This window comes from Triticum aestivum, chromosome 4A (genome assembly GCF_018294505.1).
Source record: "Triticum aestivum cultivar Chinese Spring chromosome 4A, IWGSC CS RefSeq v2.1, whole genome shotgun sequence".
NCBI lineage: Eukaryota > Viridiplantae > Streptophyta > Magnoliopsida > Poales > Poaceae > Triticum > Triticum aestivum.
The window spans coordinates 578,309,302-578,336,802 of NC_057803.1; the positions used below are offsets into that span (position 1 = coordinate 578,309,302).

The window sequence follows — 27,501 nt, forward strand, 5'->3', positions numbered from 1 at the left end:
GATCCAGTGCACAGTGTCAGTTCCTGTTTGTTGCATGTTTTTTGTTTCGCAGAATATCCATATCAAACAGAGTCCAAACGGGATAAAAACTGACGGAGATTTTTTTGGAATATATATGATTTTTGGGAAGAAAAATCCACGCGACACGGTGCTCGAGGGAGGCACGAGGCAGGGGGCGCGCCCCACCCCCCTGGGCGCGCCCCTGACCCTCGTGGCCGCCTCATAAGGCGGTTGGTGCCCTTCTTTCGCCGCAAGAAAGCTAATATCTGGATAGAGATCGTGTTAGAATTCCAGCCCAATCAGAGTTACGGATCTCCGGGAATATAAGAAACGGTGAAAGGGCATAATCTGAGAACGCAAAAACAGAGAGAGGCAGAGAGACAGATCCAATCTCGGAGGGGCTCTCGCCACTCCCACGCCATGGAGGCCAAGGACCAGAGGGGAAACCCTTCTCCCATCTAGGGAGGAGGTCAAGGAAGAAGAAGACGAAGGGGCCCCCTCTCCCTTTCTCTTCCGGTGGCGCCGGAACGCTGTCGTGGCCATCATCATCACCGCAATCTTCACCAACAACTTCACCGCCATCATCACCAACTCTTCCCCCCCTCTATGCAGCGGTGTAACCTCTCTCTTACCCGCTGTAATCTCTACTTAAACATGGTGCTCAACGCTATATATTATTTCCCAATGATGTATGGCTATCCTATGATGTTTGAGTAGATCCGTTTTGTCCTATGGGCCATTTAATGATCAAGATTGGTTTGAGTTGCATGTTTTATTATTGGTGTTGTCCTATGGTGCTCTCCGTGTCGTGCAAGCGTGAGGGATCCCCGCTGTAGGGTGTTGCAATACGTTCATGATTCGCTTATAATGGGTTGCGTGAGTGACTGAAACACAAACCCGAGTAAGGGGGTTGTTGCGTATGGGATAAAGAGGACTTGATGCTTTAATGATATGGTTGGGTTTTACCTTAATGATCTTTAGTAGTTGCGGATGCTTGCTAGAGTTCCAATCATAAGTGCATATGATCCAAGTAGAGAAAGTATGTTAGCTTATGCCTCTTCCTCATATAAAATTGCAATAGTGATTACCGGTCTAGTTATCGATTGCCTAGGGACAAATAACTTTCTTGTAACAAAAAGCTCTTTACTAAAACTAACTTAGTTGTGCCTTTACCTAAACAGCCCCTACTTTTTATTTACGTAATCTTTATTATCTTGCAAACCTATCCAACAACACCTACAAAGTACTTCTAGTTTCATACTTGTTCTAGGTAAAGCGAACGTCAAGCGTGCGTAGAGTTGTATCGTGGTCGATAGAACTTGAGGGAATATTTGTTCTACCTTTAGCTCCTCATTGGGTTCGACGCTCTTACTTATCGAAAACTGTTGCGATCCCCTATACTTGTGGGTTATTAGTGTACGTATAACCGAGTGACCAATGTGACGTATGCTCATACCTGCACCACTGGCCGTATGAATCTGGTCCTTCCCGTGATACTTTTCACGGAGAGTCACCTTATCCAGCTCCCCTATGAGGTGATTGGTTGCGCCACTATCAAGGTACCAGTTTGTGTCGACGCCATAGGATCCTTCAGCGGCGGCAACAACTTTGTCATCATCTTCAGAGGAGGCATCATCTTCATCAAAACGATACCAACAGTCTTTGGCAGTGTGGCCTGGTTTGCCGCAGATTTGGCAGCGAACGGCATCGGGACGGGAACGGCATCGGGACGCGAACGGCTGGAGCCGCCGTAGCGACCCCTGTTGTTGGTGGAGTTGGGGTGACCGCCGCGGGAGCCAGAGTTGTTGGTGTTGCCGCTGTTGTGCTTGCCCTTGGTGCGAGGAGGACCGCGGTGACGGGAGGAGTACCCACCACTCTTGTGGGTTGCTGCGTTCGCCGAAGACTTGAACCCGCCGCCAGCACTGTGGTACTGGGCGACTTGCTGGTCGAAGTTGCTCAGTATGGCGTAGAGCTCATCGAGGGACACCGGTGTGACGCGGGCATCCAGGGCAGACACGAGCGGCTGGTAGTCCATGTCCAGCCCGTGAAGCAGATACGAGATCAGCTCATCGTCCTGGATGGGCTTGCCGGCCGCGGCGAGCTCATCAGCAAGGCCATGCATGGGGGCGAAGTAGGCGACCACCGATTGGTTCCCTTTCCGCGCATTGATCAAGGTAGTGCGAATGTTGTTGACGCGGCTCAAGGACTGCGACGAGAGCATACCTGCGAGTGCTGTCCAGAGAGCATGCGCGGTGGTGACCGCGGTGACCGTGATGAGCACCTCTTTGGTGAGGTTGTTGAGTTGGTAGCCTAGAACCTGCTGGTCCTCCCTTACCCAGATGTGATGGAGAGGATTGGGCTCGGACGACTCCTTCCTGTCCTTGTCCTTGGTGACGAGAAGGCGGGATGGCTCCGGCTGGGTGCCGTCGACGTAGCCATAGAGGCCGGCTCCCCTCAACTGCGGCGTGATTTGGGTGCGCCACAGGACGTAGTTCGTTCGAGAGAGCTTCTCCATGACCTGACCGCTCAGATTGGATTGGGTGGCACTGGAGGAAGACATGGCTGGCACTGGTGGAGATCGAAAGCTAGGGTTTGGAAGAGGAGGCTCTGATTACCATGTGCGATAGGCGGAAACGTCTTGCCTCGACCTGAGGCAACGTGCTACATGTTTATAGGCAGGGGCGCACCTTCCTCTAGCGCATACATTGTTGGAGATATTACAGGAGGTTTACAACTTGGAGAGCAAGAGATAGAATTGGTTACAAGAGATAAGAGAAGATAGAATTACATGTAACTTAAACTAGCTATCTTCCTAGATCCTGCGCAACCTCTTGGATATCTTGGACTCTGTCATACGTGACACATATTATGTTTAACACGGACGTGCATCTTTCTTGGTCTTATCACTGAACATGGCCACAAAGCAAAACCAAAACATGGCTAGCAGCTAAGTCCGGGATTTTGAAACAGGTGAAACTTTGATAATATCTTGAACTAAAAGTTGAGTTCCCAAGGCTGGCCATCCCCAATGCATGGTATATGCCTGCCTGGCTGAAATATGTTAGGTTAGGTAAACGTCAATAGATCAAGGCGCCAGGCAAGGCGGGATTGGATGCATGGTATGAGCGTATATACACAACCTTTTATAAGGCATAAATCTGTTGTGATATTATTTTATCATTAATTACTGATATAAAGGCTGACTATATTAATCTTGAACTGTACCTGGTGTCCACTGCAGGGATTTTATTCTACTAGATGATCAATGCATGAGATATGTTGTTGTTTGCTCTATTGATTTGCAGTTATTAGAGTTCTGGATTGTAATCGATCGGATGACATGAATAGATTCTTAAATGATTGCATGTATTGGTTGATACAGAGACCAGGTTGATCCTCGTTTAAAAAGGAAGGAAAATGTTTAGATTCCACCACTTGATTTTCTCGCACCGTAAGTCTCCTTTGTTGTGTGACACGTGTCCCCATGGGGCCATCCCAGCGCTCTTTCTTCAACCTTAGGCTAGCCATAGTGGGAGTAACTTAGGTAGTAACTTAACACACCCCAAGACAATTTTGCTTATGTGGCATGTGTTTAATGAGAAAAGAGATGCTTGTGGTAACATAATATGTTACTGTAACATAGCGCTTCCCGAGGCATAATGAGTCTATGAGCTAATAAATGAAACCATCTATGACACTAGTACTATGTTACTTTGCACTATGAAGGTAGTAACTTAGACTAGTGTCATATGCATGACACTAGTATAAGTTACTCCCCACTATGACCAGCCTTAACTCCCCCTTCTCGCTAACTCCACTCGCTGCCGTCCTCTCCTCTCCAATGTCAAATCTAGCGGCTACAGCCTGCACACCAGATTTCGCGAGCACCCCACTCCCTGCTGCTCTGCTTCACTGCGGCCCGCCGTCGGAGCACCGATGAATCCTTGCAGTAGCCTCGCAACATGACGGCGCCTCTCGCAGGCTGCAGCACCGATTTGCAGCGAGGACGATGCCTTGTAGCGCAGCGGCGGCACTTGTAGCACCACCACAACATCTTGCAAGTTAGAGCCCCGGTGACCCTGGTGCCCGTGTTTCCAACACACACATGGCGAGCGATGGACTTGAAACACCTTCCGGTGTTCGCAGCACCACGGCGTGTTGCGTCGCTGGTGGTCGTGGGATTGGATCCACCAAGCAACGGGAAATTTGGAACTCGCAATGCCTTGCAACGCGTCCTGGCGTTCAAATAGCGAGTCATCCTTGTCTGGTTCTATTGGGGCAGCGGTGTAGTTACGAGAGGAGCATAACTGCATAAGCGTCACACGGGTGAGAGAGGCCGGCTAGACCTGTAAGTCGGCGATGACTCCTTCCCACAAACTCGTACCCTTCGCTTATGGCATCGGCGGTGCCTTGGTGACAGCGTCGGTGACCACCGGTTGCAGCACCCGCGATGGCGCTACAATGGAGTGGCTGCTGCTGTCGCTGGCTCTGCACACAAGGATGGCGACGCTGCAATGGAGCGGCTGCTGCTGCCGTCGAGCACTGCATACGAGGACGGTGGCGCTGTAATGGAGCGGGGCTGCTGCCGACGATGCGGCAAGTCGAGGACAGCAGTGCCGCAATGGAGCGGGTGATGCTGCCGCCGGTGTTGCATATGAGGATGGTGGCGCGGCAATGGAGTGGGCGGCAACGGCAGTTGTGCTGCGAGGAGGGTCACCCCTGTTGGCGCCCCTGGCAACGGGACCCCTCCTGTCAGCAACGGGCCTAGCTCGCCCGTGCCTCCAAGACTGACGTGTCCTCGCATGCCCAACCCAAGAGTCATTGGGCCCGAGTGGGTGTAGCCAGGCCCAGCCCTACAGGGCCCCTACTTATACCGAAGAGACTGAAGAGAAGGGCATCTAGTGGATCACGGAACCGGCGGCGGCACGAACCCTAGTTCTTCCTGTTCGATCCATTCTTGTACTCGATATTGTATCCCGACTATATTTCCACCGATAGAAATACTAGATCGATCCCTTCCCTTGTTCATCCCTAACATCTGGTATCAGAGACCACCACCACCCCCTTCCCTCGCGCGATCTGGTGCAATTCATCGAGACTCGCCGTCTTCACCAAGCTCGTGTTCAAATTGAAGCCATGGACCCGACCATGAAAGAGTACATGGAGAAGATCACGACCTCCATGGACGAGTTTCGTCTCGAACTGCGCAACAACACGGCGGCGGTGCACACGCACACCACCAAACTGGACGATCTGGCCTCCTGGCGGCCGGATCTGGAGCGACGCATCAACCAACTCTCTGACGCGGTCGCTGAACTGCAGAGAGGGCGTCTGCCTGCGGCGGCGGCGGCTGGTGTGGCGGCCACAGAGACTTCTGCGCCCTTCTCCAACCTGGGAGTGCCCGACGCCCTTCCTGGCGCGGGAACCTCGGCCAGTCAACAGCCACACCGGTCAAGTGACCACGGTCGACGCATTCCTACACCCGGAGAAGAAGCTGGCGATGCCGCCGGCGCCGCTCCCGGGCACTGGTCAGTACAATCCCCAGTCGCCCACCCCACCTCTTTCCCCTTTTTCTCATGCAAGTCAATTGCTCGTTGGGTTGGGTCAAGCCCACCCCTCAGTCACTTTCCCTCAATTTGCCGGGGAGAACCCAAAATTATGGAAAACACTTTGCGAGCAATATTTTTCTATGTTTGGGATTCACACCTCATTCTGGGTACCTATGGCCGCACTCAATTTTTTCGGAGTGGCCTCTGTTTGGTTACAGTCCATCAGAATCGCCTCTCTGAATTTGATTGGGAAGCATTTGCAGTTCTTCTCTGCACTCGCTTTGGTCGTGATAAACACCAACTCCTAATCAGTCAGTTTTACACTGTTCGTCAAACGTCTACTGTTGTTGAGTGCATTGAGCGATTTGAATAATTGTTAATCATTTAGCTTCATATTCGGAGACTATTCATCCTTACTTTTACCTGACTCATTTTGTCGAGGGCTTGAGGGCGGACATCAGAGCAGTGGTGCTGATCCAGTGGCCACCTGACTTGGATACAGCCTGCTCACTGGCTCTGCTGCAAGAAGTCGTTGACTCGACGCATCAAGCACACCCACCGCGGGCCACATCGCGCAGTGCTGATGTTCCTCCATGACCCAGCTCGCCGCTACCATTACCTCTTCCACCACGCCCGCCACGTGCACCGACCTCGACGCCTGCAACGAATCGCAGAGGGATGGAAGGCGCACGTGCTGACAATTCCAAGGTCAAGGCGCTACGCGAATATCGCCGTGCTCGCGGGCTTTGCTTCAAGTGCGGAGAGCGGTGGGGGCACGACCACACGTGCCCCACCACGGTGCAACTCCACGTGGTGGAGGAACTCTTGGAGCTCTTCGGCATCGACGTTGTCCTAGATGATGGGCAGCCGGAGGTCGCAATGGCTATTTCCAAGCATGCTGTCACTGGAGACAAGTCACCCAAGGCGTTTTAACTTCACGCGTGGGTCCAAGGCCATGAGATTCTCATCCTGGTGGACTCGGGCAGCTCTACCTCGTTTGTGGATGCCGCTCTAGCCACCCAGTTGTCAGGCGTTACTCCTTTAGCTCATGTTGGGCGTGTCAAGGTTGCCGGCGGGGGTGAATTACAGTGTCAGACGGCCATTCCTAAATGCAGATGGTCGTTTCAAGGCCATGAGTTCACCATAGACTTCAAGGTATTATCTCTGGGCATGTACGATGCAAGTCTGGGAATGGATTGGCTCGAAGAGCATAGTCCAATGACAGTGGATTGGAAAGGGAAACACATTGCTATTCCTGATGCAACTGGGACAGTTCACCTTCATGGACACCCATCAACTGCTTCATGTGAGGTGATCAACAGCATGCAGCTCAACAGCTTGTGTCGCGAGGGCGTTGTCTCACATATGGTGCAGCTGTATCATGTCACTCTGGGCTCTGGCGAGAAACAAGAAGCCACACCTGAATGTGTCCAAGCTGTCCTGAACCAGTACCCTGAAGTTTTTGAAGAACCCACTGGTCTGCCACCCAAACGCAGCTGTGATCACCGCATACCTCTGATTCCAGGAGCACAGCCGGTCAATATTCGACCATACCGTCACAAACCAGAGCACAAGACTGAAATTAAAGAACAGGTGGCTGAGCTGCTCAAACAAGGTGTTATCAGGTAGAGCACAAGCCCTTTTGCATCTCCAGTGATACTAGTAAAGAAGAAAGATGGTACTTGGTGTTTGTGCATCGATTACCGCCATCTGAATTCCATGACTTCCATTGCCAAATTCCCAATTCTAGTGATTGAAGAACTACTCGATGAACTCCACGGAGCTGTCTGGTTTTCCAAGCTCGATCTCCGAGCCGGATACCACCAAATTCGCATTGCAGAAGGAGATGAATTTAAGACAGCATTTCAAACACATTCTGGGCATTCTGAATTTTTGGTGCTCTCTTACGGCCTAGCCGGTGGTCCAGCCACGTTCAATGGTGTAGTGATGGGCACACTCCACCCCCTCCTGCGCAAGTGTGTTCTGCTGTTCTTCGATGATATTCTCGTCTTCAGCCGCACGCTCGAAGACCACACAACACACCTCACGTAAGTTCTTCAGCTGCTAAAAAGGGATCAATGGAGGGTCAAGGCATCGAAATGTTGTTTTGGTCAGAAGAAATTGTCATACTTGGGACATGTTATTAGTGCTGACGGAGTAGCGACAGAACCCAGCAAGATTCAGATCGTCTCTGACTGGCCTACACCAACAGACACTAAAGAGGTGCGTTGTTTCCTCGGGCTCGCGGGCTACTACCGTCGGTTCATGCGTCACTTTGGAATCATGGCTCGGCCTCTTTTCAACTTGCTGAAAAAGGGGACCCCATTTGTGTGGACACAAACGACCGAAGAATCATTCCAGCTGCTCAAACAAGGACTCATCACAGCTCCTGTGCTCGCCCTTCCGGATTTCTCGAAGCCATTCATGGTTGAGACTGATGCGTGTGATGCGGGTGTGGGAGCAATTCTCCAACATCAAGGACACCCCATTGCGTACATGAGCAAGGCGCTCTGCCCTCAGTTCAGAGGATTGTCAACCTATGAGAAGGAGTATCTCGCTATGGTGGTAGCTGTTGATCAATGGCGTCCCTATCTCCAACACTGTGAATTTGTGATCCAAACAGACCAGAAAAGCCTGGTGCACCTTGAAGAACAACGGCTCACGGCCCCGTGGCAGCAGAAGGCGTTCACTAAGCTGTTGGGGCTTCGCTATACAATCAGGTAAAAAAGGGACACAGACAATGGAGCAGCAGGTGCCCTCTCTCGAGCCACTCACTCTGAGCAGCTACAGACACTCTCGACATGCCAACCAAGTTGGATGGAAGATGTGATTAACAGTTACAATGCTAATCCCCAAGCACAAAAAGTGCTAGAACAGTTGGCCATCCGAGCTGACCCCAAAGGCCGTTTCACCTTGGAGCAAGGCATTCTGTGATTCAGAGGAAGGATTTGGCTTGGGGGTTCTACGTCGATACAACAACAAGTGATTGATGCCTTCCATGACACGCCTATCGGTGGTCACTCCGGATTTCCGGGCACTTGGCGACGTGTGCACCGGCTGTTTGCGTGGCCTAAAATGAAGACACATATTCAGCATTATGTGAGGTGCTGCCCCACCTATCAGCAAGCTAAACCTGATCGAGCAGCTTACCCAGGATTGCTAGAACCTCTTCCAATTCCAAAAGAATCATGGGAAATGATCAGTATGGACTTCATCGACGGGCTGCCTCAATCAGGAAGTGTCAACTGCATTTTGGTCATCGTGGATAAGCTGACAAAATTTGCTCATTTCCTGCCTCTGGCACATCCCTACACAGCTTCAAAAGTGGCTCTGCTGTATATGAACCAGGTCTACCGACTCCATGGATTTCCCGGTTCAATCATCTCTGATCGCGACCCAGTTTTTACTAGCCACTTCTGGCAGGAACTATTCAAGTATGCAGGCACAGGGCTTCGCATGAGCTCAGCCAACCACCCGCAGACGGACGGCCAAACCGAACGCGTCAACCAGTGTTTGGAAACCTTTCTCCGCTACTTCACACACGCCTGTCCTCGACGCTGGAGCTTTTGGATCCCGCTAGCTCAATTTTGGTACAATTCATCATATCATTCAGCTATTGGTATGTCACCCTTCAGAGCTATGTATGGGCATGAGCCACGTCAATGGGGCATTACTGCAACCAATGCCTACTCAGTTCCAGCTTTGCGCTCGTGGCTCGATGAACATGCAGTGGTTCAGGAGTTACTGCAACAGCATCTCCACCGTGCTCGGCAATGCATGAAACAGCAAGCAGATAAGAAGAGGTCAGTCCGAACCTTCTCAGTGGGTGATCATGTATACTTGAAGCTGTAGCCTTATGTGCAAACATCAGTGGCTGCACGCACCTATCACAAACTAGCTTTGAGATTCTTCGGACCCTACAAAATCATCAGTTGCATCAACCCTGTGGCATATAAGCTTCAGTTGCCGGAGCACTCACAAGTGCACCCTGTTTTCCACGTCTCCCAATTGCGCAAGGCTCTCCTCCCAGGTACATCAGCATCACCGGATCTTCCCGCTCACTCTGACATTCCTGCCGTGCCTGCAGCGGTTATCGATCAATGTTGGCGCAAGCGTCGTGGCACCATGGTGGAGCAGGTCCTCATACGCTGTTCCAACCCAGCGGCCGTTGCTGACTCATGGGAGGATCGTGTGGGGCTCCAAGCTCGCTTCCCATCTGCAGAGGCTTGGGGTCAAGCCTCGGCTCATGAAAGGGGGGATGTCAGCGCCCCTGGCAACGGGACCCCTCCTGTCAGCAACGGGCCTAGCTCGCCCGCGCCTCCAAGACTAACGCGTCCTCGCAGGCCCAACCCAAGAGTCACTGGACTCAAGTGGGTGTAGCCAGGCCCAGCCCTGCAGCGCCCCTACTTATACCGAAGAGACTGAAGAGAAGCGCATCCAGTGGATCACGGAACCGGCGGCGGCACGAACCCTAGTTCTTCCTGTTCGATCCATTCTTGTACTCGATATTGTATCCCGACTATATTGCCACCGAGAGAAATACTAGATTGATCCCTTTCCTTGTTCATCCCTAACAACCCCGCGCTTACGCATCCGAGCGTTGCGGCGACAATGGGTACGAACCAGAAGTGGCATTCAGCGAGCTCCACGTTGACTAAATCTGACGGCCAGGTTGCGTCGAGATCACAATGATTGGAGGGCACACGACACGGCGTAAGTTTCAAACTTAGGGTCTCTTTGATTCAAAGGATTTTCATAGGATCTTTGAAGGATTAGAATCCTCAGGAATTTTTCCTACGTTGATCGTTTGATTCATAGGATTGAATCCTGTAGGATTTTTTTCTAAGGATTCATTTGTACTACATTTCATAGGAATTCTAACATCCACTCCAACCTCTTGGAAGAATTCCTTTATTTTTTCCGTGACACAATCAAACAAACTCAAATCCTATAAGGATCCAATGAACATGCCATTCCAATCCTATGTTTTTCTTATTCCTATGTTTTTGCAATCCTATTAATCAAAGAGGCCCTTATCGGCCGGCTAATCGGTAGCAGTCGCCCAATAAGCCTTTATTCTGAAGAGATAAAAGATCCAGTGAGATGTCATTATGCATCAATTAAAACTGATGAATGTGAATAGCAAAAATTGTACTACTTGGGGTCTTGAAGTCTACTTGTGAAGTTGTCATCTGGTTGGTGAAGTCATACTTTACTTCAATTGCAGACGATTTTACCATTAGAGATAACCATAGACATTTCGAGGATGGTGACGCTTATATATACATGCAGTTTTAGGGGCTGAAGAGAAGCATATGCTAGACAATGATTGGATTCCAAGAGTTCACGCCCCCTTTCGCTGTTGAACGTGGAAATAGTCGGCGCAAACAACATATTCCACATACAGTCATATTTGTACAGTACTAGTTGATTCACTCATTCACCCGGCAGCTCCTCCAAGCTAGTTTGCATGTGACAAATAACAAACAAAACATAATAATGCGTTGCAGATCTGTTACACGTTGGGTTATGATTCCTGAGCGTAGGAGTGCAAATATTCTGGTGGATTGCTCGATCACATGTTGGCGCCACCCTTGCATTTTTCTCCCCTCGCTTTTCGCTGTTCCACGACTCGTGTCACTAGCCAGCTTGATGGTGTGAGATTCTTGCGGACACAAACAAATACTAATAGATAGATATTGAATGCTCCGATCCAGTGCCGAATGTATAGACACCATGCCTCGCCTTCATTAGGAAGGATGGTTTTAGTCGCACATGTCTTTTCCACGTAGGAAGGATGCCCGTGCGATCATTACATGCCATGTCTTCGCCCGACCAGTCCCCAGGGAAGGAATCCAATAATGGGAGTGTCAATGCAGAACTTCATTAATGAATGGATTTACACCGTCCCACCATGCAGCAGGGACTAACTTCAATAGCCCATCATAGCACTCTCAGTCAGTGGGTTAGGGAACTCTTGGTATTGATAGAATAACATTTCATTTTCATAAGTTTTAGTGGATGCAGAGTCAATAAATACTATTTTTTTAGCATAAGGTCAGGTTACAGAAAGACCTATTGCGTGGAATCACTTGAGTGCAGAAAATGGACAAGGGAGGCACTTTGAGCTCCACAATAGGCGGGGTGAGTGCAGTTGGGGCTCATCGGGGACCGCACCATCCAAAGCGGCCCAGAGAGGCTCTTGCACCTTTGGGCCGTCACCGCCGAACCGCATGCCCGAGAGACACTTCGAGCTCATGTTGCGTCCTCCGAGCATGCGGAGGCCCCTTAGTCTGAAGCCCAAACAGCTTACTGTGCCAGGCAAGCGACCCGGCCCGTTGCCGGATCCAGCTGCTCCACTTCGATCTTCTCCGTGTCTTGGAAGAACGAGGAGGATCGGGCTAGTCCGCTACGTCCTATGCTGGTCCTTGACCACCGCCGAGACCAACACCCGCCTCCGTCGCCACAAGAATGCCAAGATGTTGCGCCGGGGTGTCAAGGCATCAAAGCGGCTCACAGTCGAGCAAGCCGCATCATCACCATAGCACGCCGCCTCGTCGTGCTCCCCTCGTCCTCCCGACTCTGACGGTCCCCTGGACTATGACCCATATGCCCTCTTTGCGGTGTACTATTGACGTCGTAGTTTTGACAAGGGCAAGGGCAAGGAGAACCGGTGGACATCTTTCATCCTAATTTTATCCAAGAACAAAGTGCTATATACAGTCTGTGCATATGAATTTTCTGTCCGCGTATGTCATATCCTAGTCCCATGTGTATGAACTTGCTACCTATCTTTGATGTGTTTTTTCGGTTGTCTACATGTGTTGATCAAAGTCGCATGAGTTGTGTGGGGTTAAATGTGTGTGTGTGATTTTGTGGGCGTCCATGAACATATACGGGGCAAATAGGCAAATCCGGTTGAGAGGCTCTGACAATCTGTGAGTAACTTGGCAGTGAATGATGATGCATGTCCACATTTTTTTAGCAGAGATAGGTCTAGAAAGCTTCATTTACTATCATGGAATTATGTGTTATTTTCTATGTATTTGAGTCAACCAAATTAATCCACTAAAGGAATATGACACGCACAGTCCAAATTATATATGTACCTAAGTACTTTATCTCCAGTACCTGTATTATCTTAACATGCACACATGCCACCTCATTAAAGGCTTGCCACAACATGCATGGAAAAAAATATTAGTTGATCCTATGCACACATCTCACATCACCACACATGCCACTTCATGAAAGATTCACTCAAGATGCATAGGAAAAAGTTTCCCATTATTACTATGTCACTTATATTCAAAATATTTTCTGACTACACACTTTTTTTCGAAAAGGGGGGACTCCCCGGACTCTGCATCGGAGCGATGCATACGGCCAACTTATTAAATGGATAAGAATGTTCAACAAGGTCTTAAAGTCACAAAAACACTGACTACACACTAATCAAATACAATGTACCATATTTATTTTTAGTTTTAGTTCATGTACTATTAACTCAACTATGCATGTCTTATACAATCAAATCACGAAATATATTGCAATCGATTCCCGCAGTAACACATGGGGTATTCTACAGTTTTAGTAATATGTAGGTCCTCATGCAAAGATCGATCAAAGAATGTACTAACATGTTCCAGGTTTGTTACACGTTGCGTCATTCTGTAAGCTGGTAGGTGGGAGGGACCTTCAGTACTGCTCTGGACTGTTGACGAACCAATTTTAGTCTACTTTAGATGGTTGGTACCACCCTCCCTTGATATGCGCCTTGGCGTGCCACTGTCCAGTTAGTTTAATCTTGTAAGATTCTTGCAGCAATAGACTAGTTCCTACATGCATCTTTCAAGGTCCTATCACTGAACATGCCCGCAAAGTAAAACCAAAACATGACTAACAACTAACACTCGTATTCGGAAACTGATAGAACAAAATGTTCAGTTGGAGCTGAAAGTTGAGTTCCTAAGGCCGCCCATGCCCAATGTACTTTATATGTGTGCCCGGTTGATGACCGCCCGGAATATGCTAAGGCGGTATATGTCAATAGCTCAAGGAACCAAGCAAAGCAGGATTGCATGAATGGTGTGACTTGTGAGTGCGTGTATATACACATCCTTTTACCAGGCATAAATCGACTGTGGTATCATTTTATTAATTAATGATATAAATGTTGAATATATTAATCATGGTACTCATATGAACTATACATGGTGCCCACTGCGTATATTTTACATTACTGGATAACCAATGCATGGGATATGTTGTTTGCTCTGTTGCTTTGTACTTCTTCTAAGTTGTAATTGGATGATATGAGTATAAGTTCATAAATGATTGTGCGGATTGGTTGATATAGAGTTCGGAGTTGATCCTTCTTTAAAACAACATACTAAAATAAGCCTTTGTTGCCAAGAGAAAAATATTTGATGTTGTCCCATCATGCATCAATTAAATCCGATGAATGCCACAAAAGTTGAACTTGAAGTCCAAATAGTGAAGTCTACTTATGCCGTTCTAATGAATTTCATGAGTAGTACTTTTGTTGTTGTACGGTGAGGTTTGTGGTTGGTGAAATCTTACTTCACAATCAATTGCAGACAATTTTATCGCCGGAGACAACCATAGACACTTTCATCACCTTGAAACATCCCACACCAGCAGCAGCCTGAGCGGCCTGACGAAGAGGCTGGCGATGCCGCACGGTGGTCTGAATCTATACATGGAGTTATAAGAGTGGAAGAGTGTAGGTTCACTTATTTTGGTTCGTATTAGTCCATATTGAAATCTTTAAAAATATTTATATTTAGAAATGAAGAGAGTAACAGATAGATTACGAAATGCTCCAACACGGTGCCACCACGACGTCCTGATTTCCTTCCTTTCCAGCCTTTTCTTGGTGTAAAAAGAAACGTACTGAGTACGGAGCATGCATGATTGAATCTCCGGCCGTCTCGATCGGCGTGTCTCGTGATTCAATCATTCCACACTGATACAATTACGTCGATCGTCAGCGTTAGTAGGAGAGGCCGAACGCCGACGCGTGGCCCTGGATGGACGGCGCCGGGCGCTTCCATGAAGCTTCTGGAGACGAGCCAACAAATTAGTGAATCACGCATCGCATGGTGCTAGTCACCATGCCTTATATATATGCCTGCCTACCTTCGCTATGTTCTGTATCTTTGCAGCTTTTGTGATGCTGCGTGCAGATGAGCTAGCCGGTGGCACGTCAGCCCGTTTTGACGGACGCATGTGCGGTGCCTAGCACCGGCAAAATGCTACTCCTGTATATGCATAGTCACATCGTACTCGAATTAGGTCAAGGTGATGGAAGGGCTTTCATATAATAACATAGAGCTTACCATGAGAAAAGTATACTTTTCGTCCCTCAATTCTTTGCAGAGTCTAGATTTGGTCCTTCAACTTCAAAACCGGACAATTTGCATCCTTAACTTATGAAACCGGACAAGATTCATCCCTGGTCACGGTTTTGACCGGTTTTGGTCCTGTCCCACGCCGGTTTTGACCGTTCCGGCTCAAATTTGCCTACCTTTCCTAGGTCCACGTAATGTTTTCAAATTCGGTTACTTTTTCCAAATACATGAACCTTTTTAAAATTTGTGTACTTTTTTTAAATCTGTGTACTTTTCCCAAGTTCATGTACTTTTTCAAATATGCGTATTTTTTAAAAGTTCATTTGGTTTTTTGAAGTTCATTTAATTTTTAAAAATTTATGTACCTTTTCATATTAGAATACATTTTTTGAAAGAGTTCATGAATTTTGAAAATTTTATGCGAACTTGAAAAAAGTACGTGGATATGGACTTCTTTTACACAAAAATATGTGGATTTCAAAAATTATTTCAACTTGAAACAAGTACGTGAATTTCAAACAAAGTTCATGGATTATAAAAGAAACATGGATTTGAAAAAATGTGGACTTCGAAAAGCATGTGGATTTGAAATAAGTATGCGAATTTCAAAAACAGTTCATGGCTTTGAAAAATACTTGGATTTGATAAAATTACGCAAAATTGGGAGAAATACGGGGTTTTGGAAAAAGTACGTACATGTTAACAAATCAAGGATTTGAAAAAAGTACACGAATTTTAGAATAGTTCGCTGATTTGAAAAAAAGTATGTTTATTTTTGAGGAAGTTCACTGATATAAAAAAATTACAGGAATATGAGTGAGCACCGGTCAAAACCGGGGTGAGTCAACACCAAAACCGGTCAAAACTGAGTCCAGAGACGAACCTTGTCCGGTTTCTGTAGTTAGGGGTGCAAGTTGTCCGGTTTTTAAGTTAAGAGACCAAATCTAGACTTCACCAAAAATTAAGGGACGAAAAGTATACTTTTCTCGCCTACCTTCGCGCTTGTCAGCCACTCAATTAGATTGCTGAAAAGAGAAGGCAAAATTCGATTTCCAAGTTGCCACGGATCCATCCATGATGCATCTCAGGTGTAGGGCGTGTAGAGCTTGTTTTCACGTCGTTTGCTTCAATCGCTTTGCGTCGTGCACGGCCGCATGTACGCGTCCGCCATATCGATGGCCTTACATGCTGTTATGCATTGCATTCTGATGCGCTGCGCGGTTGCTCATGTAGAAAGTAGTACATCAAGCTAAATGAAGAAAAAAAATCTGCCTTTTGCTGGTTATAATATACTCCCTCCGTTCTTAAATATAAGCCTTTTTAGACATTTCAAATGGATTACAAGATACGAATGTATATAGACATATTTTAAAGTGTGAATTCATTCATTTTGCTTCGTATGTAGTTATTTGTTGGAATGTCTAAAAAAACTTATATTTAAAAACAGAGAGAGTGGTTGGTTGCGCGAATTAGCTTCTTACGTGGTTTATACCATACCGAATGAAGTATCAATTATTGTTGAAGGCAATGTGTACATGGTTGCAGCAGGTGTTTAGATAGGTTTTTATCCAACATGGTCTCACAAACGCATACTGTACTCATGTCCTTGAGATGTCAACTTAATGTATATGCGTGCCTTAATTAGTACTGCATAGGTAAATAAGAACATATCACTGGATCAACATGTTTTGTTTCACATGCTAGTTGTGTGTTTCGATTATCACAACTACTAACGATGTACGTCGAGAAAAAGAATCCAAGTTAGGTTGGATCGAATCCTTTGCTTTAGTTGCCTATAATTATTGTCTTCTTTCCTGGCCTAACACCACAAAACATCATGCTAATAAGTAACGATATTAAGTGAGCCATTCAAGACGAGGATCACCTTATCTCTCATCGACCACTTCGTATGTTGCCGTGCATATCGATCTCCATGCATGATATATAGCCTCTTGTTGTCTCCATGGTCGATCGGCAAATTAGGTAGAATTCCAGAAGAGCATTCAACACACTAGCTTGCCTTCCCTTTGTTCTTCTACGTACGGATCACTCTTAGGGAAAAGAAATATTTACTCCTTCCGGCGTTTCTGAAAAACTCTCTCCGTTCATAAATATAAGATGTTTTGGATATTTCACTATGGACTACATACGATTGAAATGAATGAACAAACATGCAACAATGTATGGTTAATGTCATATTTGAATGTAATTTTCAGTGATACTATTTTTGCTATATTATATTTTATTAGTTAATGTCATGATCAAAATGATTCAAAAATACCAGAGGGACTAGTAAACGAGTACATATATAGTAAGATACAAAGCATTCTAAAATTAGAGCCTCGTCAGTGGCCCTGGATCGCTATGCGCCCCACCGGTAGAGCTTTGTGTTGCTGGTTGAAAGTAACACACAGCTATACCTTTACGGGCCGAGCATTTTTTCTGGTTTTGAAAAGGTTGCAGAACATTTTGCTTGGTCTATTTTTCCTTTTTGTGGTTTCTTTATCGGTTTTAATAGTTTATTTTTTTTCCTTTCATTATATTTCCCCATTTCTTCTCATTTTTCTTTTTCCACATTTATTTCATCACCATTCTTAGAAAATTCATGTACATTTTCTATAATTCACTACCTTCTTTTAAAATGCGTAAATATTTTTAAATTCATGAATATTTAAAGCTCATGAATATTTTTAAACCATGTGAATTTACAATTCGCAAAGCTTTTCTCAAATTCACGAACATAGTCTGAAATCCACACAAATATAATTCATGAACATTTTAAAAAACCGTAATTTTTTTATATTTACAACATTTTTTTAATCCAATATGTCTTAAAACATCCATGAACAACTTTTGATTTGACTGACTTTTCAAATAAAAAACTATCAAAGCTTTTTAGCTAGCACTCGAGCGAACAAAGAAAAGCAAAATGAGCAAGCTGGAAGGGAGGCGAGTTGAGCGAGCGAGAGCTTCATCGGTCCGCCCATATGAGCGTTATAGCAACAATTCCATGTTTTCAACATGAAAATAGGAGCTCCAAGGAGCTCACACAACCACCATCGGTTGACACCAAGGCCAAAACATGTAAGAACATCACAACCACACGCCGAACAACTCCACTCACGTCTTAGATAGAATACCAATTCCAAAAGTAGTCCTACACGATATACAAATTTAAAAAGGCACCACCTCAACACAATTGAAACCCAAGCCAACACAGGTAAACTAAATCAAAACAAACGGCCGCAATAACCTGCTAGAGAAAAAAAGTTAATCCCACGAGTGAAGTACAGTGGGGCCAATCACACATTAGCCTCTAGTATCATGCATACGCAGTCGATGTTGTATAACTTTGACGAGCAGTTTTAACATGGTCCTTTGTGGCATAAGGGTAACTCCAACGCGGATTGCTACCTCTTGAGCACTGCGTTGATTTTCCCTTAAAGAGGAAATGATGATGCAGCAAAGTAGCGTAAGTATTTCCCTTAGTTTTTGAAAACCAAGGTATCAATCCAGTAGGAGGCCACACGCAAGTCCCTCGTACCTACACAAATAAATAAGAACCTCGCAACCAATGCGATAAAGGGGCTGTCAATCCCTTCATGGTCACTTACGAGAGTGAGATCTGATAGAGATGATAAGATAATATTTTTGGTATTTTTATGATAAAGAGTAAAAGTAAAGATTGCAAAATAAAAGGTAATAGAAATAGCTTGTTGACGGAAGATTAATATAATGGAGAATAGACCCAGGGGCCATAGGTTTCACTAGTGGCTTCTCTCAAGATAGCATAAGTATTACGGTAGGTGAACAAATTACTGTCGAGCAATTGATAAAAAACGAATAATTATAAGAATATATAGGCATGATTATGCATATAGGCATCACGTCTGTGACAAGTAGATCGACTTCTGCCTGCATCTACTACTATTACTCCACACATCGACCGCTATCCAGCATGTATCTAGAGTATTAAGTTCATAAGAACAAAGTAACGCATTAGGTAAAATGACATGATGTAGAGGGATAAACTCAAGCAATATGATATAAACCTCATCTTTTTATCCTCAATGGCAATAATACAATACGTGTCGTTTCCCTTTCTGTCACTGGGATCGAGCACCACAAGATTGAACCCAAAGCTAAGCACTTCTCCCATTGCAAGAAAGATCAATCTAGTAGGCCAAACCAAACTGATAATTCGAAGAGACTTGCAAAGATAACCAATCATACATAAAAAATTTCAGAGAAGAATCAAATATCGTTCATAGATAGACTTGATCATAAACCCACAATTCATCGGATCTCGACAAACACACCGCAAAAAGAGTTACATCGAATAGATCTCCAAGAAGATCGAGGAGAACTTTGTATTGAGATCCAAAGAGAGAGAAGAAGTCATCTAGCTAATAACTATGGACCTGAAGGTTTGAAGTAAACTACTCACACATCATCGGAGAGGCCATGGAGTTGATGTAGAGGCCCTCCGTGATCGATGCCCCCTCCGGCGGAGCTCCGGAAAAGGCCCCAAGATAGGATCTCTTGGGTACAAAAGGTTGCGGCGGTGAAATAGGGTTTCATGGTGCTCCTGGTTGTTTTCAGGGTATATGAGTATATATAGGAGGAAGAAGTGGGTTGGTTGAGCCATGAGGGGCCCATGAGGGGGGAGAGCGCGCCCAGGGGGTAGGCGCGCCCCCTTCCTCGTAGACTCCTCGTTGATTTCTTGACGTCCACTCCAAGTCCTCTGGATCACGTTTGTTACAAAAATAACTCTCCCAAAGGTTTTATTCCGTTTGGATTCCGTTTGATATTCCTTTTCTACGAAACACTGAAATAGGCAAAAAAAACAACAATTTGCACTGGGCCTTGGGTTTGTAGGTTAGTCTGAAAAATAATATAAAAGTGTAAAATAAAGCCCATTAACATCCAAAACAGATAATATAATAGCATGGAATAATCAAAAATTATAAATACATTGGAGACGTATCAAGCATCCCTAAACTTAATTCCTGCTCGTCGTCGAGGATATAAACGATAAAAACAGAATTTTTGATGTGGAATGCTACCTAACATAATTCTCAATATAATTCTCTTTATTGTGGCATGAATATTCAGATCCGAAAGATTCAAGATAAAAGTTTAATATTGACATGAAAATAATAATACTTCAAGCATACTAACTAAGCAATTATGTCTTCTCAAAATAACATGGCCAAAGAAAGTTATCCCTATAAAATCATATAGTCTGGCTATGCTCTATCTTCACCACACAAAGTATCTAAATCATGCACAACCCCGATGACAAGCCAAGCAATTGTTTCATACTTTTGATGTTCTCAAACTTTTTCAATCTTCACGCAATACATGAGCGTGAGCCATGGACATAGTACTATATGTGGAATAGAATGGTGGTTGTGGAGAAGACAAAAAGGAGAAGATAGTCTCACATCAACTAGGCGTATCAATGGGCTATGAAGATGCCCATCAATAGATATCAATGTGAGTGAGTAAGGATTGCCGCATGAAGCAGGAATCGCTAGTAATCGTCGGTCAGCCATACGGCGGTGAATCCGTTCCCGGGCCTTGTACACATTGCCCGTCACACTATAGAAGTTGGCCATGTTTGAAGTCATTACCCTTAACCATAAGGAGGGGGATGCCTAAGGCTAGGCTTGCGACTGGAGTGAAGTCGTAACAAGGTAGCCGTACTGGAAGGTGCGGCTGGATCACCTCCTTTTCAGGGAGAGCGCAACGGATGCACTAGAGCTATAAGTGTATGAAAGCTCAAAAAGAAAGTAAGTGGGTGTGCATCCAACTTGCTTGCTCACGAAGACCTGGGGCATTTTGAGGAAGCTCATCATTGGAATATACAAGCCAAGTTCTATAATGAAAAATTCCCACTGGTATATGAAAGTGACAAAATAAGAGACTCTCTATCATGAAGACCATGGTGCTACTTTGAAGCACAAGTGTGGTAAAAGAATAGTAACATTGCGGATATTCATTTCTGAGCTCGGGCTCAGATGAACCCTAAATCAGCATCGTCCAGCAGCATGGTGATCTGTGCCGCCAGTGGTATTCTATCTCTGTATTTCTCAGGTATAGTACTAAATAAAAGCCATGTCACAGGCGCATTAAATTTGACGACAGCGCGCCCTGTAGACGCGGAACAGGTAACCTGACCACGGCTCACCCAATTTTCCGAGCCAGTCTGAGCCGTGTCATCCCACAGACTCAATAACGGCCACCATGACTAGCGCCTCATAAATATATCAAACCATGGGACGCAATACTAGCAGGTTTGCAAAACTGAGATTCAGGTATACCAACAAACTCACCCTCGGCCACACTAAAGCCAGTAGAACAAACATTTTAACAACCAGTGAACCAGAAACAGTTCGGACAAACAAGATCATCGTTTTATTATCTGATTCAGGCTTTTTGCCACCTCAAAAATGGAGGAACAAGCATGGAGCACTGCTCACTAGAACACACTAGAAAATCTTCAGCAACTAAGAACAGAGTACAAACTTAAATATCACATCCCATTTTTCCAGCAATTCCCAGTGGCCTGGTACATATGTTCCAGTGATGACCTACCATATTATAGTTCTTGCATTTTCCAGGGTTTGCACAGCTTCTTCGGTGCATCCCAGGGCAGGTTGTTCACTTGTGTCCCTCGCGCCGGCAGAAGCTGCAGAACTTTGTCCATTTGCTCAGACCCTCGTATGGTGCCTTCTCCAGTATCTGTCGGCCTTCCAACCCCTCTGCTTATCCGGGACTGCAAGACCTTTGCCAATCGGTCCTCAAAAGCCAAACAATCTCTCTTCTCTGCAAACGGTGCACTAGTAACCAACAATCATTCAGACTAGCTAACATGTGCTCGAATGACTCTGCACTCGCATCCCCCATCATCATGACATCCATAGCTTTCATATATAGCGTCGAATGTCTGCACGTGAAAGACAAGTTAACTGAATGGTCTTTCTGGTATTGAATCAGGTGCTAGGGTAGTATGTTCTTCACGTCCTTGGTCCACCGCTTGACAATATGCTTAACAGGAATCTCCTCTAAGTGAAGTACATCCATGAACTATGACAGCAAAACACGGTTTTCAGAAATGTACATCCTCAAAGCAGGTCACTCGCATCTACACAACCTGCTATTCTCAGCCTCTGGCTTCCTTGTTTTCCAAAAAAAGTAGAAATGCTTTGTTAGTGACACATTCAACTATTCTTTTTGAGTTCATATACTTGAACAAGCGGCTTTAAGAATTTACCGAGCAGACGCAGACAATCTCCTGCATTGATTTGGTCCTCTCTGCGTTCAATCTGCTTTTCCCATATCTTATCCCAAAGCCAATCTGCCACGAATACAAATTGTATAAATTGTACGCCTCAATTGAATCGAAACTTAGTCCTAGTTCAGGACAAACAACACATTTTTGTCGGTTTCTCCGCATACTTGTGAATTGACTACTCAAGGGCACTCATTCTTGAAGGAAATGGGTTCTGTCTGGCAGCACGCTCCCTAGACGCAACCTGTATTTCCATAGAAAGACAACATTGGTCAGTTTCAACACGAGGGAACAGGGGAGGAGGCGCAGAAGGCATACTTCGCATAATTATTAAGCTAAGCAGACGGAATGAGGGTCGGATATCAGATGCAAAATACATTTGGCATGGTGGGATGCTTGCATTATTGGAAGAAAGATATTTTCAACACATTCAGAAGTTGACATGTACCCAAAGCAAACGTGGGGTAAATACGGAAGACAATTTTATGTATGGATGGTTTGCCATGGAATACAAAATCATGCCTCATACTCTTTTTTCTCAACCACAACTTGACTTCTCAGGGTTCTACATTTTGCGTTCCCAGTTCTGATTTCGTTAGGAGTACTGAATCATGCATGTACCTATTTGACACGCGCAACTTCAGTAACTACTCTTCTGTCAGCTTCTAAAATTCAGCATAACTGTGATTTTTGTTTGTTCTAAAACAAAAACTAGTGTTCTTTTCCATCACAGAGATCATGGCGGCCAATTAAAGTACCTAGTTCGACAAACGGACTAGCAATCAACAAAAAAATCATATTAGATGCACGGCAATGGTTTCAGACCGCAACTTATTGTTCATCCTAGCGCCTCCGGATTCACCCTCTGTCAACTGTTCGGACCTCGTCGGAGACGCCTCGCGTACTCTTCACACACCGCCCGCCGCCCTCTTCCACACCTGGCTAACGCCGCCAACTCGCTGCCCGCATCCGGACCCAACGTTTGAGTCAGCCGGCTCAACGCTTGTCGCACAATTCCATGAGAGAACCGCCAGAGGAACCGGATCTCGGTGGTCTAGGATGTTCGCGAATTCTTCACGGAGGGGAAATCAGCAAAGGCATGGCCATGTCGAGGCGCACAATTTGTCAGCCGGTGGCGGCGGCGGCTTTGTTTCGAGGATCACCGAGGGCAAGGGTTTGTGGGTTCAGCGCGGTCCCACCCAGGGGACGACCTCTGCTTATCCATCGAAGCGGCACCACGAACAGTCAGTCGCCGTCTAGCTATTGATCGAAGACGGCTCTGTACCTAACATCTGTTCCACGGCTCGGCCTAAAAGTAAACGATCTGGTCCACGGACCAGCCAGACTCGCGCTCGGGGCGGACGTCCACGCATACGATTCTGGCCCACGTACGCGCACTGTTAGCTACCCTACTGCGCTGTATAACGATTTACAAACGTACCACCGCAGACTTGTCAGGCCACATTATGCGAATCCCCATACGAGAACCAACGAGAGAGATTTAGGGAGTAGGTGAGCCCGAGCACCAAAACTCCGCGTCCATAACATTATCCCTTCTCTCTTTTTCTCTCATTTTTTTATCTGGGCCTTCTTTTCTCTCTTTTTTATGGCCTCTTTTTTTATTATTATTTCGCCTAGAGTCTCATCCCGACTTGTGGGGGAATCATAGTCTCCATCATCCTTTCCTCACATGGGACAATGCTCTAATGATGATCATCACACTTTTATTTATTTACAACTCAAAGAATTACAACTCGATACTTAGAACAAAATATGATTCTATGTGAATGCCTCTGGCGGTGTACCGGGATTGTGATGAATCAAGAGTGGTATGTATGAAAAATTAAGCATGGTGGCTTTGCCACAAATACGATATAAACTACATGATCATGCAAAGCAATATGACAATGATGAAGCGTGTCATAATAACGGAACGGTGGAAGGTTGCATGACAATATATCTCGGAATGGCTATGAAAATGCCATAATAGGTAGGTATGGTGGCTATTTTGAGGAAGGTATATGGTGGGTTTATGGTACCGGCGGAAGTTGCGTGGTACTAGAGAGGCTAGCAATGATGGAAGGATGAGAGTGCGTATAATCCATGGACTCAACATTAGTCATAAAGAACTCACATACTTATTGCAAAAATCTATTAGTTATCAAAACAAAGTACTGCGCGCATGCTCCTAGGGGGATAGATTGGTAGGAAAATATCATCGCTCGTCCCCGACCGCCACTCATAAGGAAGACAATCAATAAATAAATCATGCTCCGGCTTCATCACATAACGGTTCATCATACATGCATGTTACGGGAATCACAAACTTTAGAACAATTATTTCTAAGATTCACAACTACTCGACTAGCATGACTCTAATATCACCATCTCCATATCTCAACACAATCATCAAGTATCAAACTTCCCCTAGTATTCAATACACTCTTTATGATAGTTTTTATTATATCGATCTTGGATGCCTATCATATTAGGACTAAATTCATAACCAAAGCAAATTACCATGATGTTCTAAAGAACTCTCAAAATAATATAAGTGAAGCATGAGAGATCAATAATTTCTATAAAATAAAACCACCACCGTGCTCTAAAAGATATAAGTGAAGCACTAGAACAAAATTATCTAACTCAAAAGATATAAGTGAAGCACATAAAGTATTCTAACAAATTCTGATTCATGTGTGTCTCTACCAAAAGATGTGTACAGCAAGGATGATTGTGATAAACTAAAAATCAAAGACTCAAATCATACAAGACGCTCCAAGCAAAACACATATCATGTGGTGAATAAAAATATAGCTCCAAGTAAAGTTTCCGATGGACGAAGACGAAAGAGGGGATGCCCCGTAGCTTAGGCTTTTGGTTGTCCTTGGATTTTCCCTTGGGGTGCCTTGGGCATCCCAAAACTTAGGCTCTTGCCACTCCTTGTTCCATAATCCATCAAATCTTTACCCAAAACTTGAAAACTTCACAACACAAAACTTAAGAGAAAATCTCGTGAGCTCCGTTAGTAAAAGAAAACAAACGACCACTTAAGGTACTGTAATGAACTCATTCTTTATTTTTATTGGTGTTAAATCTACTTTATTCCAACTTCTCTATGGTTCATACACTCAAATACTAGCCATAGATTCATCAAAATAAGCAAACAACACACGAAAAACAGAATCTGTCAAAAACAGAACTGTCTGTAGTAATCTGTAGGTTTCGAATACTTATGGAACCCCAAAAATTCTAAAATAAATTCCTGGACGTGAGGAATTTATATATTAATCATATGAAAAAAGAATTGACTAAATATCACTGTCCAGTAAAAAAATGGCAGCAAAACTCGTGAGCGCTAAGTTTCTGTTTTTTACAGCAAGATCTCAAAGACTTTCTCCAAGTCTTCCCAAAGGTTCTACTTGGTACAAACACTAATTAAAAGCATAAAACTACATCTAAACAGAGGCTAGATGAATTATTTATTACTAAACATGATCAAAAATCAATAAACAAAAATAAAATTGGGTTGCCTCCCAACAAGCGCTATCGTTTAATGCCCCTAGCTAGGCAAAGAGATTTCAATGATGCTCACATGAAAGACAAGAATTGAAGCACAAAGAGAGCATCATAAAACATAGGACAAACACATCTAAGTCTAACATACTTCCTATGAATAGGCATCTTATAGGCAAACAAATTATCAAGGCAAGCAAAAACTAGCATATGCAAGGAAGCGGAAAGAAACAATAGCAATCTCAACATAACGAGAGGTAATTTAGTGACACGAAAATTTCTACAACCATATTTTCCTCTCTCATAATAATTACATGTAGGATCATAATCAAATTCAACAATATAGATATCACATAACATATTCTCAACACGATCCACATGCATGCGAAGTTGACGCTCTTCCAAAATAGTGGGACTAACATTAGCTAAAGTCATGACCTCTCCCAACCCACTTTTATCGAAAACAAAAGATTAAATATTCTCCAAATATGTGAGATCTAAAGTTGACACTCTTCCAAACCCACTTTCAATAATATTGCAAACACTATTATCAATCCCATATTCATCATGGGGCTTAAATAAATTTTCAAGATCATAAGAAGAATCACCCCAATCATGATCATTGCAACAAGTAGAGGACATAGCAAAACTAGCATCCCCAAGCTTAGGGTTTTGCATATTATTAGCACAATTGACATTAATAGAATTTATAATAACATCATTGCAATCATGCTTTTCATCGAAGGAACTATCAAGTATGGGTGCAATAGCAACGATCTCATGTTTAACATAAGGAACTATAGCAAATTCATCTTCATAAATATTGGCATCATGGCCACAAGAATAGCAAGCATCATGTTCATCAAGGGATATTTCAATCAAATCATCGGAATCATAATTATCTATAGATTCATGCATATCATTATTTTCTTCCGAAGCAACGATCATTCTTTCAATAAATTCTTTGACATAGACATTATGAGCATAGTTTTCATAACAATATTTAAGTATGCCAAAATTTTCAGATTCGTAGAGAGTAATATCATACTTTTCAATCAAAGAAGCAACTTCATAAGCACCCTTAAAAGCAACAAATTCTTCAATTTGTTCAATATCATAGTAACTATAAACACCCTTTGCATAAGAAGATAAGATTTCATTTTCATTAAACTCACATAGGTACGGAAGGTGTTTTTTAGGGTTCTTAGAGCACCAAGTAAGATCACAAATTTCACAAAGATTTCAAGCATAACATAGCAATCTATTTATTTGATCCCATAAGAGTCTCCATTTTTCAGACAAACGGTGACGCACAAAATGAGCATGATCATCTAAAGATTTCCCATCAGCTAGGCTAGTTGGGGTTTCAGCACGAGCGCATAAGGACCGAAGATGATCCAAATATAACACTTTAAGTGGATCCATATCAATAGATTTTTAGCGAGCAAATATTCAAGCAAGTAGAAGGCATGTGGAAACACAAACAAAAAGACATACAGGAAGAAGGCGAAGAAAAGGCAAAGGCAAAGGTGAAGTGGGTGAGAGGAAAACGAGACGCAAATGGCAAATAATGTAATGCGAGGGATAAGAGTTTGTGATAGGTACTTGGTATGTCTTGACTTGTGCGTAGACTCCCCGGCAACGGCTCCAGAAATCCTTCTTGCTACCTCTTGAGCACTGCGTTGGTTTTCCTTTGAAGAGGAAAGGGTGATGCAGCAAAGTAGCATAAGTATTTCCCTCAGTTTTTGAGAACCAAGGTATCAAT

The 27,501-nt window shown here is 44.6% G+C and overlaps 1 long non-coding RNA gene across 1 annotated transcript; it reads right to left on the reverse strand.

The window, feature by feature from the left end:
* Positions 1-21,580: 21,580 nt before the first annotated feature.
* On the reverse strand, positions 21,581-22,869 carry LOC123082361 (uncharacterized). The gene is made up of 3 exons (XR_006439018.1): positions 22,388-22,869; positions 22,203-22,286; positions 21,581-22,106 (listed from the first exon to the last, which is right to left on the reverse strand). It is a non-coding gene; the product is annotated as an uncharacterized lncRNA (long non-coding RNA).
* Between the last annotated feature and the right edge of the window lie 4,632 nt (positions 22,870-27,501).